Below are 14,213 nucleotides of genomic sequence, written 5' to 3' on the forward strand. Positions count from 1 at the left end.
GTCAATTGGTAAGATAATGATTTTTATTTCTGTCGAGATTGCTATATCTTTTTAAAGAATTTTTTCTTGGACTTTTAATGAAAAAGAAATAATCGTCGAAAAGATATATTATTCTATCAAAATATTACCACGATGACATGGATTATAAAAATAGGCGAAACGTGATATTCACGATTTTTCGACTCGTCGACAATTTTTTTTTTTTCTTTTTTTTTACTTGGTAAATCATTTTTATAATTACGTATTATGACATACGTCATTGGCAATGTCGTTGTTATATTACAAAATTACAATATTTATTTAAAAAGTAAAAAACAACGACAATAGTTTATCATGTTGACGTTCATTAAAAATAAATCCTGGAACGAATCAAATCGTTAATTCGATGGCAAATGCTATAACTTCGAAATAACGTGGGCGAGATAAGTGAGATTTCTATAAAAGGTTGCATAAAGCTCTGCCTCTCTCTCTCTCTCTCTCTCTCTCGATTATCGCGTGGGATAGTATGACGAATAGAAAATATTTTTAATCAACAATTTATGAAAAAGGATAGAGGAAAAAAATAAGTGAAGCATAATGAGTTAATGATAAACGAAGGGACGGTTGCATATCTCCTTTGATGTGAGCAATAGAAGAAGGAAATATATTTAAAAAAAGGTTCAGGTATCTCAAAGGGTAAAATGTTTTAAAAGTACCAATCAACAAAACAATCTGCTTCCTGTTAAACCGGAAGTTTAATGATTTTTAGTTTTCAACTATGGAACAACCTATAGATATGTAAGAGAGAGGAGGGGGTCAAATGGATAGATAAGAGAAATTCTTTATTCGATTTTTTATCGCAATACCAATCTTCCTGTATATTCGAGTATTATTTTATATATGTACATATGTAGATAGAGGGAGGGGGTATTTGCGTATTTCCTTAGAATTCTACTGCCGTCAGGCTTATGATTGTTTGTCCGAAGAACGACGACTGATTCTTATGCAATCGGTAAGAAATGGGACAAACTATCAAATTGTAAAAACAAAACTGTATCGTTTTCTTTATCTCCGTCGCTAAATCGTCGAACGAGTTGATCGAGTTTGTAAAGTATTAGGAAACAACGTGACAAAGTTATTTTGGGACAGAGAGAATTATGAATCGACTATATAGAAATTAACGATATATGAACTAATATATGACAAAGATATATGAATTAATTCGACATTTTATTTATTTTCAACCTGTTAGAATAAATATATTTAAGTTATATAGAAGAGTAGAATTTTGATTCGATTCGACTGTCACTTACGATATGACGGTGTTTCCTTTCCAAAATCAAAACGAAACAAAAGAAAAAAGGTCATGCAAAAATAAAATAATTTATATTTAACGAACGATCTAAATAAATGGAGCAACTTTTGCGTTATGTAGAACAAAGCGAACAAACAATTTCTCCCATCTAACCATGATCAACTAAAATTATCTTAATCGACTAGTCCGACTGTAATACGTACGTTGTACAAAATATACACTATATTGGCTGCGTAAATCAATGAAATAAAAATTTCTCCCTCTTTCGTCCTCGCCCCCACTCTCACTCCTTTTTCTGACATAGAAGAAAAGATCGTTGATATTATTGGTTTGAACGAATAATAATGGTAGTAATAAAAAATAAATGAAAAATAAAAAAATAACGATACGATCGTAGACGCGTGTTATATACAATAACGTCATCGGTCAATCGCATGAACTTTGAGGAACTTTGTTGCCCCGGAGATAAAGCACGGGGTCTTTCGTAGTCTCTTATCGCTATTTCGAAGACAAAAAGAGCGAGAGAGAAGGGGGGAGAGAATAAGAAATGAAAAGAAACGTGCAAAATCATGATACATATTTTTCATGGTCACGTGCTAGCAACTTTTACCCTAAAATATTCGAGAAAGAACGTTGTTTGGGAGGGAGACGTCTTGTTGAGACGTCTAGACACTTTTTGCATTTTCGTGAGACCAACCTTTTGATAGAATCAACCAAATAGACTACTTTGAAACAAATTCCTCTTTTTTTCTTTTTCTTCCTCTTTTTATTTTTTATGAATTAATCTAGAGAAAAAGGACGTCGAAACTAGAAAAAGAAAAAATGCTAAATTTACATGAAAATCTAGAAAAGGAATCTAATTACAAATTCGAATTCTATGAACCTTCTTGCGGATTAATCGCAGTAAACTAATTCCGTATCTTGAAACTAATAAACGGTGAAAAATAATAAGTTCGTCGAGAGATCCGTCAAAAGCGTATGCTAGAAATATTCAGTTTCGCGATGTCGTTACAAAACAACATTTGTTCGAAATCCCTCTAAAGAAATTTATTTGGGATAGGATTTTCAGAAAATCTGGTTGAGAAACGCTGGCATATATAGAACGGAGGCCTCGATATGTGAGATTAGTCACGAAGGTCTACGACATTGCAATTAGCTATCACGAAGGACGTTTTAACGATCGTCTCTCTCTCTCTCTCCCTCCCCCTTCCTTTTTTTTCCTCCATTCCAATTCTTTTTCGATCTCGTACTCGGGCATTCGATGACGAATTAATATTTAACGAGCATTATAGTCTCATAGTTTAATTCGATTTAAAATTTAATAGATAAATATTTATATACGAGGTCCGAAATAATGGATCGATCGAAGCAAAACCGTATGATCGAAATAACAAAAAAAAAGAATAATAATAATAATAATTTCGATGCAACGATCGATTCGTTGAAATTGAATGTACCGTGGTAGGACCTATGTGAAATTGATCGTATGCTATAGTATAATATTTGCTATAACATTGTACAGTATAATATTTGTTAGAGGGATGGAGGTAGAGGAGAGAGGGTGCTGTTGTTGTCGTTAACGTCGCACAGATTTTTACGCGTATTTCTTTCTTTCTGTCGGGTCAATGAATTCTCTTTCCCCTTCATTGTGTTAGAATTAATATATAAATAACGGTGACACCACCCCTGCCTGCTCTATTTGTTCTCCGTTCGCTGTTGCGCTCGTTTCTATCAACGCGCGATCGAAATGCGTGCAGCTGATTTTCTTTTCTTTTTGCCTTTGTTTTCTAACGCATTATAGTCATTAAATGATATCGTCGATCATTGAGACAAATTTCAATCACCCTATTATATCTGAAATTATTCTCAAATTTATTTGACGTTCGGAGCTAAAAAAAAAAGAATATGTTTTCTGGGTTCTTTATAATTTTAATTCAAAATTTAAGTGTCTATATGTGTCTGTGTTTGTGCACGTGAATGTGTTCGTTTTATCGTTTAGACGATTGAATTGTATGTAAAACAACGCGGATGATTAAAAAGTCACACGTACAAGAAAAATGTTACAAATTCTACAAGAATATTTAAAATTGTATTGTCCTATTATAAATACGAATAATACATTATTATTATTATCTTTTTTTTTTTTTCTTTACTTTTTCTTTGCGGAAGAAAATATCTCAACGTTATGAAAACAATTTTTAAGCTTAAAACGTTTAAATCGAAATTAATGATAAATATAAAATCAATAATTAATAATACATTTTTTCATTTCGAGCTACGGGCGAGAGATGCCAGGTGATTACTTAAAATTGTATACACTTAAAATAATTGTATTTATCGGAAGTGATAAGCTAGTACAAATAGATTACGAAACTTGACTGTGAAACTTTTTAGCGACTCGTTTCACAGAGTCTCGCTAATTTCTCTTATGTCAACATGCGTAAGTAAGTAAGTAAGTAAGTAAGTAAGTAAGTAAGTAAGTAAGTAAGTAAGCAAGCAAGCAAGCAAGCAAGCAAGCAAGCAAGCAAGCAAGCAAGTAAAGAAGTAAAAAAGTAATAAAGTATCAGTAGATTAATAAGCTAACATTTTTCTTTTTTCTTTTTTTCTTCTATCGAAAAATAAATTTTGGGCTCGTTTACAGGTCAATAGACCCAAAACAAATCTTGTTTTAGTTAAAAGAAACGTTTGCGTAGTTAAAACAAAGTATGTATACTTAATATCATTAGTTACATACTTAAAAAAACTGCTTTGACATATTTATGCGTTCAATATCTTATATAGTCCGTTTAATGATGTCTCAAGTCTCCAGATATAACAAACAATAATTTTCTTTTTTTTTTTCTTTTCTTTCTTTTTTATTTTATTGAAAAGTAAGTCTCAGATTATTTGTTATTATATAATAGTATCACGTTTAATGTATACTTTTTAATTATTTTTTGTTATGGTTATCGAACATCGAGCCGATTTATAGATCCATAAACTTGAAAAATACTCGTTTATAATCTTTTAAATGTAATCATTTGATTTGATTCTATATAGATTGTAGCGTATACATTGATTATTATTTATCATTAATCAATACATTTATTTAATAGCTTATGTAAATATAAAAATATATGTTACACGTCATATGTTGGATATAAAATCATTAAATCTCGAGAAACTAATCCAACTTATTTTACCCGTTTAAATATCTTACGACGATAACGTTGGAAATAACTGCCGTAATCGTTCCGTAAAATGGCGTTACCTGTCGTCGACTGTGGAAACTAACTAGCCGCAGTAGTAAGTAAGAGTAACCTTTTGAATTCTAAACTCGATAACACTTTTGTGACTGAGTCGGTAATGCAGAAAGTTTCCACAATGTTATGCAAATCGATTGGCTTAAGCTTTGAACAATTCCCTTTTTCTCATCGCGAATGACAAACTATTATTAGATTGGATTAAGTTTAGTTCTCGAAATAACTAAACGCGTCCATTCGTGAATGATACACGTCATCGTCTACAAATATAATAACGTCACTGAAACGTCATCGTAGTCGTAGGAAGCAAGGAACGATCGCAATGTGCATTACAAAGTGCAGTAAAATGAGGTGATGGAGTAAAAAAAAGAAAAAAAAGAGAGAGAGAAGCTCGGTAAATAGAAGAGAGACGTGCTTAAACGACATTATCTATTTTTGTTCGTGTTTTAGAAAATGTGAGAGATTCTCTTTCGTTTTCTAAACTCTCTCCCTCTCTTTCGCGGATACGTGAAATATCTGCTGCCCAAACGTAGAATCGATTATTTATTCTTTTCGCGTACACGTCCAAAACGAATAAGAAACTCGCGACCTAGGACACATTCCATCGATATTTTCACAGCATTGACGTTTCAATTCTTCTTTCTACTGTCAAACTTATATCTTTCTTTCTGCTCCTTCGTGGCACGTAGTCTTTTTCGTTCGTCTTTTGTTATCTCATTCGGCTATGATATATCATTTAAAAAATAAATCATAACGCGAAGCTTTTATTTCTTATTTTTTCGTTCTTTTCTTCACTCTCTTATCTCCTTCTTTTTTCATTCCCAATCGTAAATTTCGTTTATTTTGACTCACTTTTTGGTTATCTTTTGGTTAATTTATTTTTTACTCTTATTTTTATCGTTTAATATTCCATCAACCACTTGAACGACATAATCATTTTTGTTACATTAATATTTACCAGAATGATCGAATAATCGATATAAGCATTAAAATTTCTCCTAACAATTGTCATTGTAGAAACTAGAAGTAACGTATGATATTTTTCTTTTTTAGAAAAGAAATGTCATTTGTAAGATAGAACGTTCGATTTGTTTCTTCCATCAAATCTATTAAATCTATGCGTACGCGCGTAGGTAATCTGCGTAAGATGAAATCCATTAGGTTGTTACATCCGAGATGAGAAAATAAGCGTAATACAACAAAGCGTAAATATTTTCCGTGAACGATACGTGAATTACGATCTTTCACGAATAATCTCTGGTAGCCTATTATCGGCCGTATGTGGGATTTCCTTCGTCTAATCGTTGATCAAAGGTTGGATCTACCGATAGGAAAGTACATATACAAATCTCGCGAGCGCGTGTGTTCTCCCGCTGTGCTTGTGTGCGTGTGCCTGATGCGTATACGTGCATATACATATATATATATATATATATAGTTTGCGAGCGCGCGTGATGTGTGTATCGCACGTAGAGGTACGTACGTATGTAAATACTAACAAACGCGTTCTGTTTTTCCTGGGCGTACGCCCACGGTGTCTTGCCAAAGTAACATTCTTGATCATGTTGCGAAATTATGTGCGAATAGGAGAGAAAGAGAAAGGGACAGAGAGATCGATATCATTTTCTTAACGGCGAAACAAGAGAAGGGACATTTTCTGTACGACGATCTTAATATATAGTTATGAAAATATGGTGAAAATCTTTTATTTTCATTTGTTTATTTCTTTATTTCTTCCTTAATTTTTTATCCTCTCTTTTCTTTTTCGAATCAATCCCGACATTGAAATTTTCGAGTCGTCGAATCGAGTCGAATTTTTATTTCATTCGTATCGACGAAAGGAACAAAAAAGTTCATTGATTACGACATTGTCGAGAAATCGATAATTTAGCCAAAAAAATGTTTTCTCGTGTGTTATGTAAGAGTCAGCGTTTCTCAGCTTTCGCCGAGCCACATCTCGGTATGCATCGCTGGCATCAATTACATCGAATACTTGCTATTACAATTAAAAACTTTCTTTATAAAAAGAAACGGAAAGAAAGTAAATAAAAGAGTATTTATTTAATATAAAATAATTTATTATTATTAATTAACGTGCTTAAATTAAAAGTTGAGAACCGTATAAGGTTGAGAACCATCGATGCAAGGAACTACTCTCGAAAAATAGAACCTGTGTTTCGATATCATCGATGACGCGACGGCAAGCGTTAAGATTTTTGCACGAAGGGTGGCGAGATCGATCCCGCTCAGGGGATTTTTTTTTAATTTTCTAATTTCCGCTCATTACTTGTTTTTCCTACACTCAAGATATATTCGAACTTTTTTCTTTTCTTTTCTTTTTTTTTTTTTTTTTATTATTATTTTTCTTTAACAATAACTTCAACAAATTCGAAATTTCATTTAAAGATCCCGTGCATCGTCGGTCGAGAAATTAAATCCCGCGATTAAAGTCGATCGAACTTTGAACGATATCGAAGAGATTCGTTTAAACGATCGATTATATCTTGATAGCGATTACGTCACGAGAAAATCGCGAGTAAATGTATTTTCGTTGATCGATGATTCCTTCTTTTCCTTTCTTTTTTGTTCTTTTGTTTTCTTTTTCTTTTATGGATAATGCGTTTGACCTCTACGTAACCTTAACTATATATTTTTCTTTTTTTTTTCTTTTCTCTTCCTTTTTTTTGCCTTTCTTTCTCGTTCGTGTGTCGGTCGATGAAACAGAAAAAAGGTCGATAAGAGAGGTAACGATGATTATCGGGCGATGTGCTAACAAAAGAAACTGACGATCTTTCATTTTCTCGAACGATATCGCGTCTAAAGGTTAATTTTGCTTAATTTACTTCCTGGAAGTATCCGATTTCTCTTGTCTTTTTGTACACTGGAACCGTGCCAAGTTTCGTTTAAAGATCGTGTGTACTTCCAAAAAGGTTGCACGTATCCTACGTACATACACACGTACGTATTCTTCCGTACACTCTTTTTTTATTTGTTCTTTCTCCTAACCAAGGACGAATGACAAAAGTAATAATTTCTGGAATTTTAACGCGTTCGGCAGTAAGTAAACGTTTCGTTAATCTCGTGCCCGGCAAGTCCGAAAAAATGTTCTTTCTTTCTTTCTTTCTCTTTTCTTCTTCCGCTGTTACTCTTACGGTTTATCAATAGTTATACGTCGTGTTAATTATTTACTTTGTTATATATAATAAAAGAGATATATAAAATTGTCATCTGAATCATTTTCGTCGGTATTCGAAAGATTTAGGAAATTAATTCGCATAACGGATCACGGGAAAGTATTTGTATTTTTTACTGAATTACACATAATAGGAATGATATGGTTAATTAAATATTATTTAGCCGTATAAAAAATTGTCTTCTTCCTGTTCTTTCTCTTTTTTTTTTTCTAACGAGTAAAAATCTAATGTCCAATGCGCATGTCGATTACTCGAATCGTTCTTATTTCATTCCATCCACTTTACTTTTACTCGAGCGAAGCATTTTCTTTTTGGTTAGAGAATACATTATCGGAGAGAAAGAGAGAGAGAGAGAGAGAGAGGATGCATTAGGATGCGCTTGCGAGAAACGGTGCTCGTTTTCCGGAAAAATGCCGCATAATCCCTAAAGCTTACGTAACACCGCTCTACAAACCGTTCATGGATAACAAAGTTCGATGGGGCATAGTGGAATCGATTATTCGTCATGAAAGGGTGGCACAACGCCGAGTTACTTTTACCGACAACCAACTTCCTATCCAACAAAGTCAGATTATAGTCTTTTCGTTTATTCGATAAATAAACTCGAATAAAAATAATTTTTCTTTTTTCTTTTCTGTTTTTTTTTCTTTCTTAAAATGTTTAAAAATCTTGGAGATATATTTTTAATGAGAATAATTTCAAAGGACATTTTTATTGTCCATTATGAGCAACGAGAAAATGAACGGCGCGCGTGTGTCGATAATTAAAAGTGGATCATTAACGAACAGTGTATCATAAATACGTATGTAAAGAAATTAAATGTCTTTTCTTTTTTAATTGTACGTTATAAAATCGGGTGATCGATAACGATCATTACGATGATCAGGTAAGAAAGAAAGAAAAATATATCGGATGTAGAACGGTAAAAATACGTTTTATAATTCATTTGTTGAAAATGGATCGTGTTAATGAACTATTAAATTTCGATATTATTATATTTATTTTACGTTAAAAGTTTAAAAAGCCTCTTTATCTTGTATCGTTTGTTTTACGAACGACTTGATCAACGATTACTAATCAGAGCGAAAGAATCATTAGCGTTAAAGGAGAATCTCTTTGTGCGCCTTCTCTCTCTCTTCGTGCGTTTGCCTATCTCTCTCTTTCTTTCTTATCTTTACGCACTTTCATAGTGCAATTTTCACACCCGATAGCAAATCGCGGAGGCTGATCTCTCTTTTGTAGCTTAGCAGGTAGCGCAATGTAGGCTAATTCGGAGCATGCGGATTAATTATGTCGAAAATACGCTTTGAAAATAAGGTGTCTGTGCGTATCTCTCTCTCTCCATCTCTCTCTTACTCTCTTTTTTCCTCTGTCTCCTCGTCATAGCTTACTATCGGAGACCTGGAAAAGAGCCAGAACCGTACCGACCTATGCCGATGACGACATTATCCCAAATCTAGAATAGTGTGAACGAACTCGACTAAACTAGAGAACAATTCTCTCCCTCCCCCCGTGTCTTTCTTTCTCACTCTCGCATTTCTCTTTGATTTATTCGTCTGGAATACCGTGTCCCTACATTTGCAATTATTTGATCAGTTCTACTACGGAAGACAAAATATCGTTTCTTCTTTCTTTCTCTCTTTCTTTCGTTTCGTTCGTCGTGTTTTCTTTCTTTCTTCTTCTTTCTCTAGTTTTGATAATAGTTTTGCTAATAGTTTTACGATATGAGAAAGAAATTAGTCGGAGAAGTCGCGAGAAATAATGATCGATTTATAAAATCACGCATAAACCTTGGAAAACGATAATGTACATTAATATCAGTGTAACGATATATCATATCGTCCAGGATGTACGTGTGCGTAACGGTATTGTCGTATACATTAATATAATACGGTACATATTATACACCGTAAGTACGTTATAGGCTGATATGAGAACAAATATTTATTTAGTTATATTATATTTAAGATTATTGCAATATTCCTTTACATTTTATTATGATACATATAAAATATCTTATATTGTAGATAAAATAGTAGATATCATTATGTGAAATTCATATTATACAAAAATATTAATAAAAAATTAATAATAATAACGATAATTTTCATGAGATTAACGACGAACTCGATCGACATTGCTCCTTCATAGGAATGGATCATTCGAGTGAACTCGTTCTGAATCGTTTGAAAAATTCATCGAAGGTTGATCGATATACGCGATGGGTCGAGTTGCATGCGACACCTACAAATGATACCTACGCGTATACGTGTACACGCACACATACGTATATTTCTTTACGCTATTTGTTTTCGAGATCTCACGAGAGTAGTTTCATTGTTATCGCACACGTCCATGAGCATATTTTAAATCAGACGGATTTCTATCGTAACTGATAACAAAGGTACAGAATTTTACGACACGATGATAATAGATAAACGATGTAGAACATCGTGTCGTCGTACGATCGGTATCTATCTGTATCCTTTCTCTCTCTGTGTATCTCTATCTCTTTATCTCTCTCTTTCTCCCTCCTCCCCCCTCACTCTCTTTATCTTCTCACTAACGATTTTGTTATTTTCTCGAGATCTCGACGTAATAGATAACACATATCTTTCTTTTCCGAGTTACAGCGAAACGAATCCGTTGAAATTCGTATTTGCAGTATCATAAATTTGTTCAAAAGACATTCTTTATTTTTATTTTCTTTTTTATTTCTTTTTTTTATTTCATCTCTTTTTTCTTCTCTTTTCTTCTTCCTTCGAAATGTTAAGATAAATATGATAAAAGTCTCTTTACTGGGGTCGTTAATATACGTTTACGTTCCTATCCTTTTCACATATGCTGCTAATTATAGTGTATATCGTAAATAGACAAATCGTGCGATTAGTTATGATCAATAATTAATAAATGCGAAGTGGTACAGTTTATAGAGAAGAAATTAATATTCGAAATTATCGAAAATTTGGAAAAACATATTCAAGCACGGTTGCAATTGAGATATCTTTAATTTTTTTTAGAAAGTTATTTAATTATCAAGTATGATCAATTTTTGTTCTTATTTCACTTAAAAGCTCTATTTCTACGCAGTAAAAATTAATATCATTCTTTCACAAAAAAAAAAAGAAAAAGAAAAACATTATGTCGTCAGCTTATTGATCCAAGCTAGCTATTAATTTAATTATTTATTTAATTAAAGAAAAAAGAAACAAATACAAAAATATTAATTAATAAGAAAATGATAAAAAGAGAAAGTGGATGATTTATTTGAACGCATTAATTTAATTAGTACTTATTTACATAATCAGTTTGTTATATTCCAAGATAAAAAATATTCGATGACGTAATAGAAATATTTATTTAATAACAATATTTGGTATAGATTAAAACTGTATTAAAAATAATTCATAATACAATAAGGAAATAACAATGAAAAAAAGGACCGTCCATATATAATTCATTTTGTCAAATAGTAAAAATACGTATATGATTATTAACGCGTGGATCAAATTAACATTTACTTTCATCATCGGTTTGAATTGAAAAAAAAAACGAACATCGGATGGTCTCGTAAAAATATTTACGATCAAGAGAGAAAAGAGAAATGCGTGTGTCGAAATAGTATTATCATAAAAAATGAGAACTGCGTTCATAGAACTCGTTATCTTTTAATCGACCTTTGAAAAAAAAAGAAAAAGAAAACTTACTAGTACGGCTGCGGTATGATTTTTTTACGAGCCCAATAGAACGTGTTCTCTCGTAATGGTGTTTTTCGGCAAACATCCGTCGATTTGGTGCCAAATCCAAACACGTCCTTGCAAGTCACGAGAAGAAGAGTATCGGTAAAACGCGAATAACCGTTCGATGTGTACGGTCGATCTATTTATATCCATCGATCAGCTGCACCACTGGATCATAATTCAATTGTGTGTTGTTTCCTTTCCTCGCATCATTATACACACGCGCGCGCGCCATGACGTTAATTTTAATGGAAGACTATCTCCATCGAGAGATTACGTCGTACCGTTCGACCAGAATCGAATCAAAAAGATCGACGTACGAGTCCATTGTTTCACAGATATGTCGTTTATTCGGTACGATCGATTCGATTGGCATTTGTGTCTGTATTTATTATTCGACGATATATCAAATTGTTTTCAAGAGGATATCTGTATGCACCATATCTTTTATATTTTTTCTTCCTCTTTGGTTCTTTCGAAAAATGAAAACGCGCGCGCTAACTTATTAAAAGATATTTTAAGTAAATCGACTAAGAAAAAGAAGTGTGCGTGTGTGATAAAGAAAAAGAAAAAAAAAAAAAAAATACCGACCAAATAAATAGAAGCGTTAAAAAAAAAAGAAAATATTCACTCTCACGTGTTTGTCGATAAAAGACGATCTGTATATTAAAGATTTCGTTCCCGTGTCTACGTTCGTAGGAATTTCTACGTACGCAAGTCCGAGCGCGTATACTCTAAGAACAGTTATCTCCTTATTGCGTCTAAATATAGCGGTTGCTCTCTAACAAGGTATTTATAACACGAAAAGAAGAAACGATATCGAAATGCTTTCTCGAACTCGTTTAATAAATTACAAAATCTTTTGCATTTTAGCTTTATTCTCTCTTTCTTTTCGCGGGCGCGCACCATCTATCTTTCTGACTGTCCGACCGTCCGTCTGTCAGACTGTTTGACTCACCATCCATATAACTTTCCATCGATCTCTCTACGAGACTATTTCTCTGACTTTCTGTCCGATCGTGTCTGTCTGTCCGATTCTCTCCCTCTCCCTCTCTACTCGTTCATCCATCCATCTATTTTATCGTTTATACCGCAATCTGTCTGATTTTCTATCCGTTCAACTCTGTCCGATCAGTCTCTCTGTCTAGTTGTCTGACTTTCTATCTAACCGACTGGCTGACTAACTGACCGTCCGTCTAACTGTTTATCCAACTATTTATCTAACTTTCCGTCTACCAATCTTCCTGTTTGGATATTTATCTGACTTTCTACCCGACTAATTGTCTAACTGCTTATTCGAAAATCAGACTTTCTATCCGTCTAGATCGTCCGATTGTTTATTTAATTATCTCTCTCTCTCTCTCTCTCCCTTTATCTATCTATTTATCTATTTATCCAATCGTCTACACAACAATTTATCCGTCAATCTTTTTATCCGACCGTCCGACTATTTATCCGATATTCTATCCGACTGTCCGTCCGAAAATCTATCCAGCTATCGATTCGCCCGTTTAGTCGACCATCTATCGGACTATTTGTCCGACTATTTGTCTGTCCGTTCAATTATCTTACATTTTATTTTTACCATCTTTCTGTCCGTCTATCCGAAAATCTACGTAATCATCCGTCCGACAGTCCGTCTGGTTGTCCGTTTATTCGTCCGACGGAGGTTCGTCTTTATGCCTACCTATCTTTCCGATTGCGATAATCTCTGTCCGTTTATCTGCCTGTCTTATTCCCACCGTTCTTTTCTTTTTCCTTTTTTTTTTCTATCCTATCTCGAAGCGATATTAAACGTGTAGTAACGAGAAAGGATGACGATTAGACTAATAATAGCATATAATAATCATCATAATGGTGGTCGGGCGTGAACGATGAACGCATGGGAAAGTGGAACACCCGTTTCTTCGAGTCTTTCGATCTTTATCGAGTTTGTCGGGGCGATTATTGTCGACTCTTGTTCAACGTATCTCGTTTTTCTTCTAAACAAAGGTATTCGTTTAGGCCGCCGTCTACCAGGAATTTAACGACGATCTCCTCCGTTGTTTTAATTTCGTATATATAAATCTGACTCCTCTACAATCGTTTGGTTCAAGAAGCGGTTGTTGCTAGAGAGCAGCATAATCGTGTTGATTCGCTTATAAAATTATTATTTTTATTAATTATATACGGAGAAATAAAAAAAAAAAAAAAGAAATAAATACGAAAAGAAATTCGAAGATTCGTCCGTCTCGGCGTAATACATTAACCTCTAATCTCCGCGATTGATTTAAACAATTACTTATGATATTTTTCTTAATTTTTCTCTCTAAAAAAAGAAATAATTTCCAAGATTCGATCTGTCTCGACGAACACCTCGACGCAAACTCGTCGTATTTTGAAATATATATTTTTGAAAATTTGCCAAAAATATCGAAGAAGAATGACTAATGCTTAACGACGAAAGAAAATAATAACGATAAGAACAACGGCAGCAGCAATAATGATAAATCTTCAACTACCGTCCCCTTCGTATAAACGACGAAATAAAATGAAATAAAGAGGGAAAAAATTGGATTTGTAAAGGGAACGATCCCGTGGATCGTACTCGATCGATGCTCTCGGTTCACTGTGACCGTGGACCTCTACCGTCCTATCCTCTCCGTCCTGTCCCTCCCCTCCCTCTTTCGCGCGCGTTCTCCCCCACCCATCCCCCCTTTTCTACCACCCACCAACGGTCACGTTGATCCGCGAGCTCGTTCGG

General features: G+C 33.7%; 1 protein-coding gene across 4 annotated transcripts in view; it reads left to right on the forward strand.

Moving 5' to 3' along the window:
- The window catches only part of LOC127069964 (glycogen synthase kinase-3 beta), a 60,484-nt gene that overhangs the window by 21,741 nt on the left and 24,530 nt on the right, over positions 1 to 14,213 (forward strand). The window lies entirely within an intron of this gene.

The sequence above is a fragment of the Vespula vulgaris genome, chromosome 17, assembly GCF_905475345.1.
Source record: "Vespula vulgaris chromosome 17, iyVesVulg1.1, whole genome shotgun sequence".
NCBI classification, from domain to species: domain Eukaryota; kingdom Metazoa; phylum Arthropoda; class Insecta; order Hymenoptera; family Vespidae; genus Vespula; species Vespula vulgaris.